The sequence below is a fragment of the Denticeps clupeoides genome, chromosome 20 (assembly GCF_900700375.1).
Source record: "Denticeps clupeoides chromosome 20, fDenClu1.1, whole genome shotgun sequence".
NCBI lineage: Eukaryota > Metazoa > Chordata > Actinopteri > Clupeiformes > Denticipitidae > Denticeps > Denticeps clupeoides.
This window is the reverse complement of record NC_041726.1, coordinates 7,559,749-7,577,501: the sequence shown is the minus strand read 5'-3', so window position 1 is coordinate 7,577,501 and position 17,753 is coordinate 7,559,749. Positions and strand designations below refer to the sequence as shown.

The 17,753-nt window shown below is 46.2% G+C and overlaps 1 protein-coding gene across 1 annotated transcript in view; it reads left to right on the top strand.

Moving 5' to 3' along the window:
- The first annotated feature begins 875 nt into the window (after positions 1-875).
- Positions 876-17,753, top strand: part of LOC114770147 (retinoic acid receptor beta-like) — a 93,720-nt gene continuing 76,842 nt past the window's right edge. The window contains exon 1 of the mRNA XM_028963795.1: positions 876-1,123. The gene's annotated coding sequence lies outside the window, so the exon portion shown is untranslated. The remainder of the gene's footprint in view (positions 1,124-17,753) is intronic.

The following is a 17,753-nucleotide window of genomic DNA, read 5'->3' as shown; positions in this document are numbered from 1 at the left end:
CTCGGGATGAGGGCGTCTGATAAATGCTGTAAATGTAAGTCTGAATGGGACCCAAGGTGTGTATGTGTGTGTGTGTGTGTGCGCACTCTGTGGTGAGCTGGTGCCCTGTGCCCAGTGTCCCTGGTAGTAGGGTGGTAGTGGTCTAGTGGGTTAGACACTCGCCTATGAACCAGAAGACCCGGGTTCAAATCCCACTTACTACCATTGTGTCCCTGAGCAAGACACTTAACCCTAAGTTGCTCCAGGGGGAGACTGTCCCTGTAACTACTGATTGTAAGTCGCTCTGGATAAGGGCATCTGATAAATGCTGTAAATGTAAATGTCCCTGGATGGGCTTCGAGAGCTGTGACCCTGAGTCAGGCGGTTAAGGATAGTGAGTGGGTGATTAAGTGACATATTCATTCTAATTAGATTAATTAGGGTACAGTGACATCCTGCGATAAGTGGGTTACACTTCTTCACACCATGATTTTTTTTCTACGTGTAAAATTATATACCACATTAGCTAAGATACTCATTATTCATAACCGCGTGCTGCTAATCAGATAAACTATTGATAGCGTATCGCAAATGAAGTATCGCGATACTCACGCGTCGCTTTATGCCTCACACCCACACGTGGGTTCGGGACGAATCTTATTTTTTAATCATGGATTTAATTAATTTGTGACCCTCTTTGCGCTCTTAGAAGTGAACACAAGAGGACCGAAAGTTCGAAACGTCCCCCTTGAGGTTATATAAACGTGGCGTCTGTAGCACGCACCATCCGAGCAGAGAGAGAGAGAGAGGGAGGGAGAGCGAGGGAGAGAGAGAGAGGGAGAGAGAGAGGGAGGGAGAGAGAGAGAGACCTTTCCATCTGCTCCGCGGACCGGAGGTGGCGACCCGGCGGGCTTCCTCCGTCGGACGGGGGCGGGGGGCGCAGGGCGCAGGGGAAAATGCGGCACTGACGCGCCACCCCGGCTCACCTGCTCCCGTCTTCATCACTGCGACGAGCCGTGTCGACAGGTCGGGCTGCCGGGGCGCCGCAGACGTCAGTCCGTCCCGGTCGGGAAGTAGCTGCACGTTGCAATTCCAAAAAAAAAAAAAAAAAAACGAGCCTCTGCGTTTCTCCCGATACCTGCAGGTGAGATTGTTTTTTTTTTTTTTTTGCATGTTTCTAACAGGAGCTGCTTGGAACCCGCTACTTATAATAACCGCATCCGCGTGTGAGGCGGACGGATCGGGACGTTGCATGTCGATCAAGTCCCTGACGTCCGGCTGACAGCAGCCCACCTGGGATCTGCCTTTTACAAAACTTTGCATAAAAAAATTAAACAAATAAAATTCTGGGGTGTGGCCAGCCATGCCTCTGATGGCACTTTTGCAACTTTTTAATCAATAATTCAGATTTGAAGTGCAATTAAGTACAGTGCATGCAAACAATTATGTGCATGAATCCCTGAACAGGTGGCAAATTTGAGTCCTGTGTAGAATTTCTGGGGTCCAGGTGTAGCCCACCTTGTTGAAATTGGCAACACAACATTATTAAAAGGGGCAGGGACCTTTTTACATGATCGTTCTAATTCAGCACAGGACGAAGGCCCTTATGGATGCAAACATGAATGCGCCTGACACAGAGAACATCAGTGAACAAAACTTCATCCCTCCGTCCCCTCCTCTTCCCCTCAGCCAGGGTTGGGAACAACTTCATTTCTGGCATTGGGGGTACCTGTGTCAGACAGGCATGGGCTTCCTCTCTTCCTCCGGGCTTTCCTTTTGAAAGCTCATTTTCGATGCCTTTCATGCACACTGCAGAGAAGTTATGGGGGAAAAAAATAATAAAAAGAATAAAAAGAGCCTTTGATGTTGCCTCCGCTTTAGCGGATGCATAGGAAACGCTTTGGAGTATGTTAATGCTCTTCGATTGACTTGTGAGTCTTTTAATTACCGCGCTTGTAGGTATTGGAGAAGAGTGGTGTACTATATATGTGTTTTTACATATTTTTTTGTAAATCCTGAGTGAATGACGGGGAAAATAATGCTGGTGACACGCCCTGGACACCAGTGTCCCTCATTAGGATTCTCCTGCCGCAGCAAAGCCAGGTTCTCGTAATGAAGATGCTGCACATTAGGTGACGATTAGGATTCCAGGCCATGCAGTATTAATGAGTGGGAGGAAATATATCAAAGGATGGAGCGCGAAGATGTAATAGCCTGGAGTGGGCCTACATTAATAATGTTGTTCATTTTTATCGGCACATCGACTCGCTTTTATTCCCCTTCTTTCATGTGCAGCCTCGCGTTTCTATCAAAGGTTTCTCTTTTTTTTTTATTGTCGCGTGCATCTTCATAACCCACTGGATGGTCTGGACCTTCATGAATTAGCTGAGGAGAAGTAAGCAAAATACATTACGGTATCTCCGGGCCCGGCGAAGCCCCCCTCTCCATCTGTCTCTCTCTCCATTATTCAGATTGAAATAAATGCTTTTAGATTTCCTTGACTTGGCAGAGTCGCGTCCGGAGGTTCAAATCAGGGAATTTATGGTGCGATTTCAGCCTGCAGTCAGCAGGGGGCAAAGTGCTCTCGGTGAAAGTGGAGATATCCATCAAAATGAAAAGTTAATGCGCGCCGCGACACTTGAGGTCGGCCCCGGCAACGCCTCCCGCCGAGGCAGTTCCCGTACGGGTCTGTGCCCGTGTCGCTGAAGACTCGGTGGGGATGAATGCCGTCCATACCGGGGATGAGTGGCATCTCTGGGCAGACAAAGCATTAAGAGAGGGGAGGGAACCTTAACAAATTCCAGATCCGACCATCTGAGCTGCTGCTCTCTGAACGAAGCACCTATCGCCATTTCTAGCCACTGCAGGACCACAGACAGGCTCGGGGAACTCGTATTAATGTTAAATAATCTCACAAAGTGACATTTTCATAATAGGGGACTTCTGTGTTGGGTGCTACTCATAAACATGCACAATCGGCTCAGAGATATGCGGTTTTACTATCTTAATTAGAAACGGGGATGTATTAGGAGGCAAAAGTATATGCTTAACACCCATATAATGACGCAAATGACCATCTAATTAAACGTAGAGGATGGGCGAACAGGCACAATGAGAACGGAGCGAGGAGGCTGAGATAGAGAGAGAGAGAAAAGGCAAGATTATAGAGGAACCTTTGATGCCAGCTCTGGCTATGGGAATCCTAGCGCTCCTTCAGGGGGGAAGAGCCCTCTCGCACAACATCAATAATGAATGAAGATCTTGTTCGGCGCAGGAGCGGACCTCGCTGGCATACTGATTTTTTTTTTTTTCTGAACATGAACCTTCTGTAAAAATTGCATCACGCCGTTCGCGTCTTGTCGTTAAAAGCCCATCGCGTTCTGTTGGTTTTTGGAAGGAGGCAAAAGCGAACACCCCTGGGCCTATTTTCATAATTGTGTATGTGCACGTCTGGCACATTTTTTGACCTTGTTGCTCTGGCGTTGGTGTTTACGGGGGTAACGCTGAAGGCTCAGGCGGAGCAATCATACTAAGCGAACTGCTGAGAGCGAGAACCTGGATGCCCCCGTAGCATTAAAGATTCCTCGCACAGTATTTGGTGGAGGAACGACTATGCCAGAGACCTCAGGAAGGTCTACAAATTAGATAGGGTTTGCTGCAGGGAGAGCCAAATGAAATGCTGATTTTATTAAAACGTATATGTTTTTCATTGATTTTGATGGATATGCTGCTGAGCTTGAGAATGTCGGTGTGTTTCTGAATCTGCTAAAAAAAATATCCTGGCAGGTAGATGAGAATCACACTTTTTCTTCGACTTGTACATCTAGAGCAACCTACAGTGTAGGGTCAATGTAGGTCATTGTCATCGTGAAACTCTGCAGCACGGAACACGGTGACACAACGAAACGTGTCCTCTGCTTTTAACCATCACCCTTGGTGAGCAGTGGGCAGCCATGACAGGCGCCCGGGGAGCAGTGTGTGGGGACGGTGCTTTGATCAGTGGCACCTCTGTGGCACCTTGGTGGTTTAGGATTTGAACCTGCATCCATCCAATGACAGGTCTGCTTCCTTACCCACTAGGCCACTATAGGGCCCTATGTACGTCTCTGACCTCTAGACCTATGGAGGCATGGACTACTCTGGACCTGTAAAGGTCTGTTGTAAAATTTGATGCCAAGCTTCTTGCAGGAGATTCATCATGTGTGGTATGTGTGGATTCATCATGGGTGGTAGTAGCCTAGTGGGTAACGCACTCGCCTATGAACCAGAAGACCCGGGTTCGAATCCCACTTACTACCATTGTGTCCCTGAGCAAGACACTTAACCCTAAAAATTGCTCCAGGGAGACTGTCCCTGTAACTACTGATTGTAAGTCGCTCTGGATAAGGGCGTCTGATAAATGCTGTAAATGTAAATGTCTGCAACGACACACATGCAAACGTGAATCATCAGACCAGACCACCTTCCTCCACTGTTCCTTGGCACATATCTGACAGAAGCATGCCAATGACACATTTCATTATGACCAGCATTAGCTTGCCCTCATTGGGGACTTTGGCCATTTCTGAAATACAAAAATATTTGCTGACTGTGCAAATATCTTAGTAGCATCTCTGCTCATCACTCAAAGATATATGACCATTAATGCAAATTTCAAGTCTTCCCCTTCAGAATCAGAATCCAGGTCTTATTACTTCTGGATGGTCACGGAGGCTAGACGTCTGGCTCAGGGCTAAAGGAAGTGCATAACATCAGTGGTACTGGACCCCTGAGGACTTGAACAGGGTCGCCTTTTCACCATTAATGACACGCACATGCACAAAAGACAATATTCCAAACACAGCAAGAGCAATAAATTAAATCCCAGTTATTCAGGGATGGCTTCAAACCGCAATCTTAGGACATGTTCGAAATAAAAAGGACCCCATACTAATTGAACCTGTAGAGTGAACCATTCTGTGTCCACCTTATCCTTACTACCGTAGCAAAATAGCCGAATTTTCTTCATCTATGAGGTGCGAGGGGGAGCCAGCAAGACGTCTGGCTAGCAAAGTAATAAATAACACAGAATCAGACATACGCTTATGCAGGAAACAATATTGTCAAAGTAAATCCAGTGAACGGCACTAAAAGAAACTTTGAGGGGACGTCGCGCACAGACCCAAAGTCAAATTCTGTCATTGTCATCACAGCGGCGGGTGAAAAAAGAAAAAAAACAGAACTAGAAGGGAATTTCACAGAAGAGCGGAATTAGCATAACATTACATGGCGATTACATGGTCTCCTTGCGCTGCGAAATTGAGTCGCACGAGGTCCCCAGCTCTGCCCGCGATCCCGTCTCCTCCCTCGGCCGAGCGCGGATTAATCGCTCCCGCCGCCTGTTAGCAACGTCGAGCGCTGCCGCGTTTCAGGCGCGCCAAACCAAGGCCTCAGACGCGTTAATTGGGTCCGCGGCCCGTGCAAAACCGCCTGCTAAACGCTTGTGACACGTTTCGCGGCATCTAGCAGCAGATGCTAATTCAGCGCGATGGGAAGACGCCTCGGCGGTGGCGCAGGGCTCCTTTCAAGTGCTGCGCGCCTTATAACTATTTTAGCGGGCCGGTGGGGGCGTGTGTGGGATTTCTCCGCTGCAGATGTTATTTGAAGGGCAGTTTTTTATGCTTTAAGTACGACTCTCATTTGCAATGCAAATGACCCCCCCCCCCATTCTCATCTGAATAATCCTCTCCGTTACCTAATACTCTGGCGCAGGCGCCCGCTTTCATGTTCCCGCCGGGCGATGCTGCGGCACACCGGAGGGAGCGGGCCGCCGCTCGTCCCCGTCGGTCCATTCGCACGCAGGCCGACGGCCTGTTCGTTGGGGCTTGCCGGACCACGTGTGGAAGCGACGGCGCCTTGCCCTTGTATGCATTGATCCGTTCAGAAGGCTCCGTGTTAATGAGTTCCCTTTAGTCCCCCCTGCAAGTGCTTATCAAACTTTTGACGAAGTTTGGTTGGACGACGGGTAGGACAGGGTTTCAGGACGAGGTTTGGGTGGAGTGGGTTGCCGAGACGGAATACGAGACGAGGCTCAATGCAGCAGACTTTTTCCAACACGGCATCATAAAACCGCTGCTGGGGACATCTTCTTCCAGCCCCCTCTCCCCTCTCCCTCTATCTCTTCCATCTCTTGCTCTCTGTGGCGCTACACAAATGAGCTCATTTCTTTCTCATCTGGGGTTCTCTAGATGTAATTACAGCGGCCGGGAACAAAAAAAAAAAAAATCCAAAAAGACTCCTCTCTTAGCGCAAGACTTCGGTTTCTTTTATTATCCCGAACGTAGGCGGCCTTAATGAACCGAACTGAATAAATCTCGTTAACAACTGATGAACACATTCATCCCACACGCTCTAAGCCTTGTGATGTTTTCTTTGAGGAATAACTGCTCCAGCGGAGAATGCTGAGATGCTAATTACCGCCGCACAAATAAAGCTGTCGGGAGTTTGAACTCCTGTCACCAGATGGATTAGCAAATCCACTGTAATTCCGGGATACCACCCATTCATCTCGTAAGTCGAGATGTTGCCTTGATGATGGACACATAATTAACGTGACCGCGTTTTGGTGGGATTGATGGAATCGAGAATTCAAGAGAAGCGAAAATGTGCCATTAATTTGTTCCTTTCGGCCAACTGCGGTAATTTTGTGGGCGAGGACTGACTGTACGTTCACCTCTCCCTGAACCTGTGCGAGTAGGTGGATGCCAGTGCGACTGTTGGCTCACCGCATGCCAGCCCATGCCAAGCATTTGTACCCGTCCGCTCTATCTGGTGAGGGTCTTCCTTGGCAACCCGCGCTCCGCTGTGCTCCCCAAAGAAAGCATCTATAAAGCGCTGGGAGCGGCGCAATCTCCTCTGTAACCTGATGGTTTAGTGGTTCCTGAACAACCGGGAAAACATCCCCGGCATCGCTAGGGTCGTGCCACGCCATGGCACCTCGCCACTGTCTGCTAGAGCCTTTTGTTTTCCTCCACATTCCGGGGTTATTCTGGGAAGGTGGAGGTATGGCTTTGTGGAAGAGGGCTTTATGGAAGGTGGAAGAGGGCTTCGGTGAACAGGCAAGCCCGTCCACACCATCTCCTTCCTGACCCCCGCCGCTTCCTGTCTGGCGTCCTGTTGGCCCTGTCACTCCGCCGTGGCTTAGCTGAACTTCGGTCGTGCAGATCGTCAGTCTGTTTCTCATACAATTCAACACTGGGGTTATTACAGAGCAATTGCACACGGAATTCTGGAACGTTAAATAGCCCTCAGTCTTCTTGGTCCTGGAGATTCCAGTCATTCCGGTCGATATTCCATGACAGTGGCTCTCAGTTGTTTTCCCAGTGAGTTCCACTGGCTGTGCAAATGCCACCAGAACGACTGACGTTATTGTACACAGCAGCACGCTTCTATTCCCGATACGAATATTACTTATTATCACCCGCTGTCAATTTTACAGTCAAACGCCCATTATCGAACGATTTAGAAACAGAATGATTTAAACGTACACCCATCAATGTCACAAGCACAAACATTAAAGGCTGTTTTCATTTCTCGCTTTATCTTTTATCCATCTAAAATCGCAACGCCCCGCCCGAGTGTTGAGTGGCACACCGGCACAGAGCCGGGGCCGAAGGCAACGTCTCTGTGAAAGGGCACAGGGCAAGCCAGTCCACTGTCTTCGTTGACGGACGGTCTCAAACTGTGCCGTTATCGGGCAGACAGGGAGGGTCCCTGGCCGGGCGGAGAGCCTGATGTCTGTTTTCTCCCCCCTCCCCGCCCTCCAGAAGCACAGCTGTGCGGATCAAGCCTGTTTAGAATGATGGATAAAGAGCCTTTGAAAGTGTTGTTGCCTTTGAAAATGTTGAAAAATGCATCTTTAGGATCTTCGAGCCGCGTCAGCCTTTGTTTCAAGAGACAAGAGAGAGAGAACAAAAAGTCAACGCGCCAACGGAGCGGACCTTATCTTATTTGCCGTGTTGAATTCTCTTGATCTGAGGAGCTCGTGCTGCCACAGTTATTAAACTCGACCTTTAGCCAAACATTCGGAATCGAAGGTCGTCTTCAGAGGGGTCGAGTTGCGTGACCTCATAAACCGAGGGGGAGCAGTTGACCAAGTCCACCTCGGCTCATCCGTTGTGCAAAGTGCGGTTCAATCTTTAATTTGGGAGCCGATTCTTGCTCGCAACTGACCGTAATTGCACACCCGAGGCCGCTGCGCGGACCGATTTGAGCAGTCCGCTCAGGTCCACTGGCTCTCGGCGCCGTCTGAAGAGCCAGCGAGCGCATCTGGCCTGATCGGCTTTGATCTCGCAGGCCCGAGAAACGCGGGAGCGGCGTCTTTCGGCGGCGAAATCCATGCCTCGGCTTTGGACTCGACAATGCGGGGAGACGGGCGAACGGCGACGGGCCATGAGAACCCGCTAAACCGAGGTTTAACGGAGGATTCGATATGGAAGGGATGCCGCCGGAATGCAAATGGCTTTTAATGCGAGCTAGCATAGCGCTAGCACGTATCGCCGCCGCCGTTCTTGGTCGTTCGAGTGCTCTGTCTGCTTGTTCGAGAGTTTGACAGTTTGACTTTGTCGAGAGTTCACCGCGTGTGACATTTATGCATAAAACATGAAATGATGCGTCGACGTCGCTGATGGTACTTGGTATTCATAGTGGTCAGAGTTTCATCTTCAAACAGGTGCAATTTTCAGACGCTTCAATGAATATCAATCCCTCACTTTAAAATATTTAATGTTAAATGATCATCGTGAAAGTCAAGCAGTGTTTTGTTTTTTTTTATTCGGGTGAAGCGTTCTACGAACAGTCCTGTTTAAAACAGATCATTTAAATCAGATTATGTATGTTTGTGCGTTTGAAAAGCAGAAAGATTGTGTTTTGTAGCGTGCGGTTCTTTGTTTCATGGGGTCAAACCCAGAACGATCACATAAGGTCAGGTCCACCCCCGAGGGTTTAGCACGCAAGGTCTCCCACCGAAAAACGATGAGGCTCAAGCCTGCAGCATCTCCTAACTTGCCACGCTCTGAAACGGCAGGTAAAAGGTGCAGGCATGTAGAGAGAGAAAAAAGAAAATGCTTATTTAATGATGGACACATCTACACACTTTCAATATTCAAAAAATATTCAAACCTCACTCCGTAGTCAGTGATTAGTTCATCTACCGATCTAAAATCGATTGGTGACTCATGGGATGGTCAAGTATTTGGAAAGTGATTGTAAATTCTGAATGGATTAGATAATGCATCTAAATAATAGAATATGAATAGGAATTCGAACTATTTGTCTATCTGTTCTCTATATTTCCGTCTGCCTGTCCCTCTTCCACATTCTCTACAGATATCATTGTTCGTTTTTGCTTTCTTTCTACATTTCATTTGACCATCTGTATTTTTATCCCTGTCATTCTTGTTTTCATCCTTTTGTCTTTCTTTGAGATTGATTTGGACCTCACCTTTCCCCTTTAGAGCCGTCATTGTCTTGTGCGATGAGGGACAGACAGGGAACATGAACCGATGATCTTTTTCATATCCAATGAAAAAAAAAAAAGCCTCCAAGTCGGGAAAAAATGATTTGTATCCATCAAAGCTGAATGTTTCATTGCCCATCTGCCCTTGCAGGCTTTTACCCAGAATCCTCTCTGCTGAAGTACAGCAGGCCATTTGTTTGGCTCTTAAATCTGCTTGCAGAGAGACGAGAGGGAGGCTGGCATTTCAGGCTCTTCAGACTCTTCCATTAAAGCGAGGTTGGTTCTGCTGTTCCATTTTTTCACTTGCTCTTTGAAAACACTTACAGTCATTTTAGATTGTACCATAATAATAATAATACAGGTCTGAAAATAGCCGTTAGAACATGACCATTCATTAAGCTTTTCTAGAAACTTGGAGGAGAACTGAGTCTGAGAGATCGTTGTGGTGGAAGGTTTCAAGTGATTCATTAAGAGTTTTCTGAGGCTAGCAAGTTAATGGAAAAAAGTTCACTTTTTTTACCCAAAGTGAATCCAGATGAACTCTCTGTGACCCCAAAGGGAAAGGTCACGGACGGGGCAATCAGTGGTTTTTGCATATGGGACTGGGTTTCCGCTGTTGTTTCCCGGAATTTTTTTTCGGGAAATATGTGTTTCTGAGAGGGAGGAAATGGCAGCCGCTGGTGGAGCCGTAAACCGGACTGCATTAGGAGCAGAGACACAAAGAAACAAGAAACAAACTCTCAGATCAGGTTCGGCCTTGTTCTGCCATTTGATTTCGGGAGACACGTTGCAGGAGAAACCAGGACAGATGAGGGGAACAACCCATTTGATCCCAGTCAAGGCCAAAATCGTCATTCAAATGGTCGGCGGTGCTGTGGTTGTGTTTATTCAGGGCTCTGAAGTGTCACGCACTGGGCGTGAGACACACGCATTTCAACACACCACACGCGCCATTTCTCTAGCGCAGAAATCCACCTAAACGCTTACCGGCCAAAATATGTAGAACGTGTTTCACAAACGAAATGTGTTCCATGAATGCATAGTGGAGGGAATCAGCGCGAAGGAAACACATGACCTCCATTGTAAGCGAACTTTATCCCAAGGTTAGGATTAGGTTATAGTTATGACGCAAGGCAAACTTCGAAACTTAATTAATTTTTATTTTTACAGCATTAACGCAGCTGTTTTTCTTTTTACTGTACGCTCAAATGTAACGACTGATGAGCGATGACCAATCATTGTTTCTCATTTGTGGCAATGTTTTAATCTGATTGCCCAACATGTTCGCATTTGGGAAATATCCATTAATGGATTTAATTGGCTGGCGGATGAAAACATAAGCTTTAGTCTTAAAAAATAATCGTGATTAATTGTGGTTATTATTGCAAAATATGTGATGAATTTGTTTTAAAAAAAAGATTGTTATACAGTACAGGCCAAAAGTTTGGACACACCTTGTCATTCAATGTGTTTTCTTTATTTTCATGACCATTTACGTTGGTAGATTCTCACTGAAGGCATCAAAATTATGAATGAACACATGTGGAGTTATGTACTTACCAAAAAAAGGTGAAATAAGTGAAAACATGTTTTATATTCTAGTTTCTTTGCTCTGATTACTGCTTTGCACACTCTTGGCATTCTCTCGATGAGCTTCAAGAGGTCGTCACCTGAAATGGTTCTCCAACAGTCTTGAAGGAGTTCCCAGAGGTGTTTAGCACTTGTTGGCCCCTTTGTCTTCACTCTGCGGTCCAGCTCACCCCAAACCATCTGGATTGGGTTCAGGTCCGGTGACTGTGGAGGTCAGGTCTCCACTTTTTGTTAAGTACATAACTCCACATGTGTTCATTCATAGTTTTGATGCCTTCAGTGAGAATCTACCAATGTAAATGGTAATAAAAATAAAGAAAACGCATTGAATGAGAAGGTGTGTCCAAACTTTTGGCCTGTATTGTATATATTATATGACTTTGGGAAAGTAAGCTGCACACTGTGTTACGTTTCACCTCATATGTACAGCAGGGATTGCACTCCTTCATCTCTCAGGTTTTGTAACACTCTCTGTTCCACTCTTACCTGTTTGCACAGCTGGGCTTTTTATGGAGGCAGGAAGGGGTCAGCTGCGGTTTCGTGACCATTCCCACGTGACGCCCGTGGCCCACAAACCTGTCACTTGCAGTGCCGACACATTCATCTCAGACTACAACCCACCCGGAGGCTCGTCTCACAACTAGAGTCTCACTGCAGCACTCGCTGTAATTAAAATCTTCGGCTGTTTAACGCTGGACCCTCTAAAGCCCCTGGGCAGGATGCATTACCAGACAGTCCTGCTCACCCGGATCTCAGACAGTGTCGCATTTCACTGTAAATATCTTCATCCTTCATTCACGAAGTGGCTGTTTTGCTGGTATAATTTACAGGCCGTGTTACGGCCTCATTATGGACTCTTTAACCACTATATGGCTTCGCGCCGGCACTTAACAAGGGTTACGTGCCACGCTCGTTCATTTTTATTGAACTTAAAACACACAGTTTGACACACGGGTTCTATTGCCCTGACTGGGGCAATCACGTTTTTATGGCCCAGTGAGTGAGTGAGTGGTGCAACAATGTTGTAGAGAAAACTCCCATTTACTTCTTTTGAGCTGCAAATTATTAACCCTTTTTTTTTTTTTTTTACTCCATTGCGACATACTCAGCTGAGTGCCATTTTGTACAATCAGTCATAACGTTATGACCACTGACAGATGATGTGAAGTGTAGGTCCACCGCCAAAAGCTCCACTATGGGTCTGTTACATCATGTGGATGTGGACCCACTTCCCTGGGTAAGACATCAGGATGCGCCAGGATACATTATGCGAAGAAGGCTAGACAGCAGAGTGAGCGTGATGCTTTGGTCAATGTTCTGCTGGGCACACAATCATGTGTACCGCCTGCCTAAACACCGTTGCTGACCAAGTCCACCCCTTCAGAGAAACAGTATTCCCTTCTGGAGACGCCCCCTTTCTGCAGGATAATACGCACTGACACACTGCAGAAATGATTCGAGGAGCACAACAATGAGTTTTGAGGTGTTGACATGGCCTCCAGCTTCTCCATATCTCAATTCTGTCAATCATCTGGAAAAAGGATCAGCTACTGACAGCTTAGGACCAAATAACACAGCAGACATCTTCAGAGGTCTAGTGGAGTCTATGCCCTGATGCCTGGGTGGTCATGGCCTGTCAAATCTATAAACTTTTAAAGTATAATAAAGACTATGAAACTGCATGGGCTTTTTTTTTGTTTGAAAGTTTTTTGTAGGATCTCTGTTGTATTTTTTTCCTTGTTGTGTGTTAGAGCTATCTAGAACTGGACCCAGAGAGGATGCTGGCACAGCTATTTGTTGCAGCAGTGGGTTGGGCCGAGCCATAAGCCTGTCCCTCTCTGATTGGACCATTTGTCTCCGACGTTGATTTGTGTCCAATGTAAATGATCATTAGGGTCTGCGGTTGCCTCAGAGGTATGGACCGGAAGATGGATGGCGCCCTGGGGCAGGAGAGGCATTGCTTTGCTCGGGTCTGTCAATATGACTGGACCTGTCAGATCAGATCAATAGAGGGGCGTCAAGAGGGGCGCGGTTTTACGCCAAGCAATTACATTTCCGTAACTGACAAATTTGCTGTTTTTTATTTTAAATGTCATATGGATTTTCTTTTGGGGGGGGAGCTGGCATTTGGTGGCAATGTAGATGGGGGAAAAAGGGAATGCAGCGGCCGCGGCGTCATGTTTAATCCATCCTGCGAGTATTAAATGATCTGTTTTGTGTCTCTGGAGATGAGGGTTTCAGAAAGTCGTTGTAATTCTACACTGAGTCAGCACTTCACAAGTGTAGGTGTGTGTGTGTATTTTTGCACTAGTACATGTTTCATGATCATGAGCTTTTTCATACAATATTAATTGACAGCTGCCATTTACTGCACAATTATTATCATTTGTAAAATGTGTTATTATTTAGTCAAGATTTTCTTAAGACTTAAGTCTTAATGCCATTAAAAAGTAATGGCGTTCATTTATTAAACATGTGTAATGTTTATTGTATTTATTTATGCAATCTCATTGGATGTTACACGCTTGTAATTGGGATTTAAAATATGAAGAGAAACGTTCTTGCAAGATGGACACAGTTCAAGCCCGAGGCCTAAAGGGCAGGTGCTGGAGCTCCACCTGGGGTCTGTCTGTTGTCCTGACTGTCCGCCATAGCAGTATTTATGTGAAAGCGACTTTTGCGTTTCATCACAAGTGTGAATATTTGTGTGTTCAAGTGCGAGGATTTATTTTTCACTGCATGACTCTGTGGACAGACTGTGTATACGACTGCGTGTGGGCAGATGTTTACATCTGCAGGCTGATGGAGTGGAGGCTCAGCGGCGTACCGGATATGAAACAGACGTCCCTGCTCGGGGCAAAGTGAACGGGAGAGGCAGGTGGGCCGTCATTTTATCTCGTACGAAACACCGACAATCAGAGAATTGAAAAAGTCGCACGGAGTCCAACAGGTCTCTGCCTGCACATGACATCACTGCAGCGGTACTGCATGTCCGGGAAAACCCACAGAACTCGGCTTGGACCCGCCTCGGCCTCAGAGGAGGGGCTTTGATCTGAGCCCAGCACATATGGAAGCAATTTTTCGACATTCCACCGAGATTAAAGTGAGTTTTTTTTTTTTTTTTTTTCGAGGACCCTTTCGCCAGCCCCGTTCCTCCGGCCGTGGTGAATGGCGTTTCAAAGACGGGGGGCAGATTTGGTTACTGTTAATGTGGGTCTGCTGGAGGAGTGAAACGCAGGTCAAAAGAGAGAGAGAGGCAGACTGTGTGAGTCAGAGCGGCATGAGACGAGCGAGCGAGAGAAAGTGAGAAAAACAGATAGCAGATTTTTTTCCCCCTTACTTCGCCTGAAGAACTAGACAGCTGAAGAAGTGTAGTTTTTTTTTTGATAGTGAAAATATCCAAAAAATTAAGTGTAAAGGCCCCTGGGCTCTGTGTAGGCTCGGTTGTGATATATATTTTTTAAAACTCAGCCTTTATTTGGCCTGCATTGTGCGACCTGTTTGCTGTTTGGCTGCTCCGAAGCTCAGAGAAGCTTCTGCAACTTCGATTCTAAGGTTCACCAAAATGCCCCGCTTTTCTCTCGATTAAAACCCCTCAGTGATGTTCTGAGAAGTGCTTTCACTCACGACTGAAAGCAACAAGAAGGGAAAGTAAAATGGGGAAAAGCATGTCTGCTTTCTTCCCTTGACGTATTGAGGACGCATGGGAGGAGGGAAAAAGTATTTTAAAACACTGGGATGATTCATACTGGGAGGGTGCACATGATTAAATATAACAGTCAGTAAAACATGTGATCAGGGTGGGTTTTCATTACGTCTGTGTTTATGCACAGTAGTATATAGTCTAACCGTGCATGCATATATGTGTGTGTTTGTGTATGGTTATATGCAGTCTGCATGCATGCATATCTGCAAAGGTCATTTTTTGATGTACAGATATGTATGCATATACATATATCTGCAAGCATGCATGCGTATGTATCTGCGTCTGCTTCTGCATGTGCTATGCATTATGCAATGTTAATGTATGAACATGTGTATACGTGTTCTATATGTGTTTTCATAATTTGCATGAACAAATGATTATTTGTTTGCATGTACATAAACATGCATGTGTGTCTGACTGCAGCTACGTGAGCTCCCAGCACCATAAATAATTTTAACACTCAATAAACACTCAATAATGCATCACCCACAAAACACAATACTGTACAACAGCGGTCCACTATTCTCCGAAAACACCAAAAGGCATGTTCTACACCCAGAGCAGGCCCACGAGAGCGACGGCACTGTAAGTCACGTTCATTATGGCCCACTGCTGTATTTCACCTTTCGAGCGCTCACGGCCACGCTGCTGCAGCGCGCTTATAGCGCCCCATAGTAATAATAGAGATGGATGGAACGCTCAGTCGCAGTGGATGCAAGCCAGGCCGCTGTGGGCGTCCAGAGAGTAGCAGCTGGAAGTGCCGGTAGCTGCAATAACGTTAAAGTTCGCCCATAAGTCACTGGATAATAACTATCCTGCAGTTAGGCCGATTTATATCAGCGTCTGCACAAGATCCCGGGCAGATATTATGGGTTGTAGTTCAGATTTAGTACAAAAACAAACCAGCTGAACTATATAAAGGGGAAGAAACGTGTCCCCTTTCTCCGTGTGAATCAGCATTTTGGATTTTTTTTACAAGAATAATATTTATTTACATGTCGGTGCGGTTCGATGTTGGGCAGCGCTCGCCCTTGGTTCTCCAGTGGTGTTGTGATGATGATGGTGGAGACGTTGCTCCCGCTGGTGTTGATTCGGGTGGAGGTCTGGTGTTGAGCAGGCCGGGTCAAGTCAAGTCAATCAGAGCTTCTTGTCGTCTCATCCATTGACATCAGAGCGCAAAGCAGAGATGAAAAAAATTGCCAAAAAAGGTACCGTGAGATGGGAATTCAGGCGGATCAACAATGAGGAGTTATGTAGTAATTAAACCAGAGAGAGAGATGTGAGTAAACGTGTGAACACTGGTACTGTAGCATCAGCGCAAACATGCCAACAGCAGAGATTAACAGAATGTAAACCAATACGTTGTGCAAATATGTTGCAGGTTGTGCAAAATGTGCAAAATAAAGAATATGCATGTAAACATGGTGAGGGGCGTGTCAGCATGGAGTGCCTGAGGGAAGAAGCTAATGCTCTGGACATGCTAGAAATGTTCCGTCGCTGGATCAAGCCGACTGCTCACAATCAAGTTGTCCTGATCTGCAGTGACCCCTCACTCTTGAGATAATGAGAAAAAATGTGAAAATGAATTGTCATTGTGAGACACTTCAGCATGGTGGAAACCATGAAAGGCTCAAGGGGACCTCAGTAGGGGACCTTCCTTCTACGCTAGGCCACCTATGCAGAAAAATCATATTCTCGCCTCATTCATTCAGGATTTTTGTCACCCGTCTGAATGCTTCGTTGTGAAATGAGTGTACTTAAGGATATTGACTATTAAAATGGCCCTGCACTTTAAAGTTTGGGTTATTTTAATGGACTTTACATGCATGCTGACAAGTACTGCTGCACAGCAACAGAATGCAGAAACACACCGAATGGATATTGAATTTGAGACCTCAAGCAAGCGAGGCAAATTCAGAGCGCTTGTTCCCCTACTGATGCAATTGTTTAAAGGTTTTTGTTGAAGTGGCAGCATTTGAGCTCGCAACGTTTCGACATGTCACCATGCTGCTGCTGCGGCTCATAATGAGCGTCATCTCTCGCGCTTTTTAGGATTTCGAGATTCTATTTTCTCTCAGATGGTGTATCTCCAGACAGAGCGCAGGTGCTGCAAGATTTATGGCCTCCCGTTGACTCCCACCTACATGAGTTACGTAATGTTTTGACACTCTGACACCGCAAAGCGGTGCCTTAATGACCGCCGTCAGGAAAGACATGAAAGATGACCCTAATCAGATGATGAGGGATATTGATAATCCAATATGGCTGCTCCATTTGGAAGTTAAATATTAACTGAACATTTAAATATTAAGGGTTCAGTGGAGATTTGATCAAGTGGCTCGGCACAAGCGAAAAATATTACCCCCTCATCACATTTTCCCCTTTAAACAACGAAGGGCGAACTGTAACGTATCGGTGCTGAGGCGGTTCATTTCACATTTGCGTGGACATCCGGATTAAAAAAACAAAAAAAAAAAAACGCTTTTTACCGGAAATGAGAAGCAATTACTCCTGTGGTAATGTGTGGAGCTGCTGCAGCCGCGTTTGAAAGATGGATATTCGTTTCGAAACAGCCCAAGGTGCTGATAGACTGTTGAACTGAATTGATGTTATTATTGGACTCGCCAACAAAAAGAGACTTTTGCGTTTCAGCCTCCTTAATTATTATTCCAGCCTCCTTAAAAAAATGCAGTCTTCTCTGGAACACATTTTCTAACGTATGATGCCATACGGTTCAGTTCAAAACGTTGACGTCTTCACTTTGGAATCTGAAATTAGCTTTATTTGAACCTGACAAAAAAAACCCTGATTGGTGAACATAGCCAAAGTGAACATTTAAGACAGTAGATTCCACCGTGAGCTGTTGACCTCAGACGTAGCATCACACGACCCTCAAATGACTTGTGTTGCAGGCGTCCACAGAGGTGAACCACGGTCATGTAAGGAAGGGGCGAAAGTAAGAGGTGGAACTTTTTTTGTCAT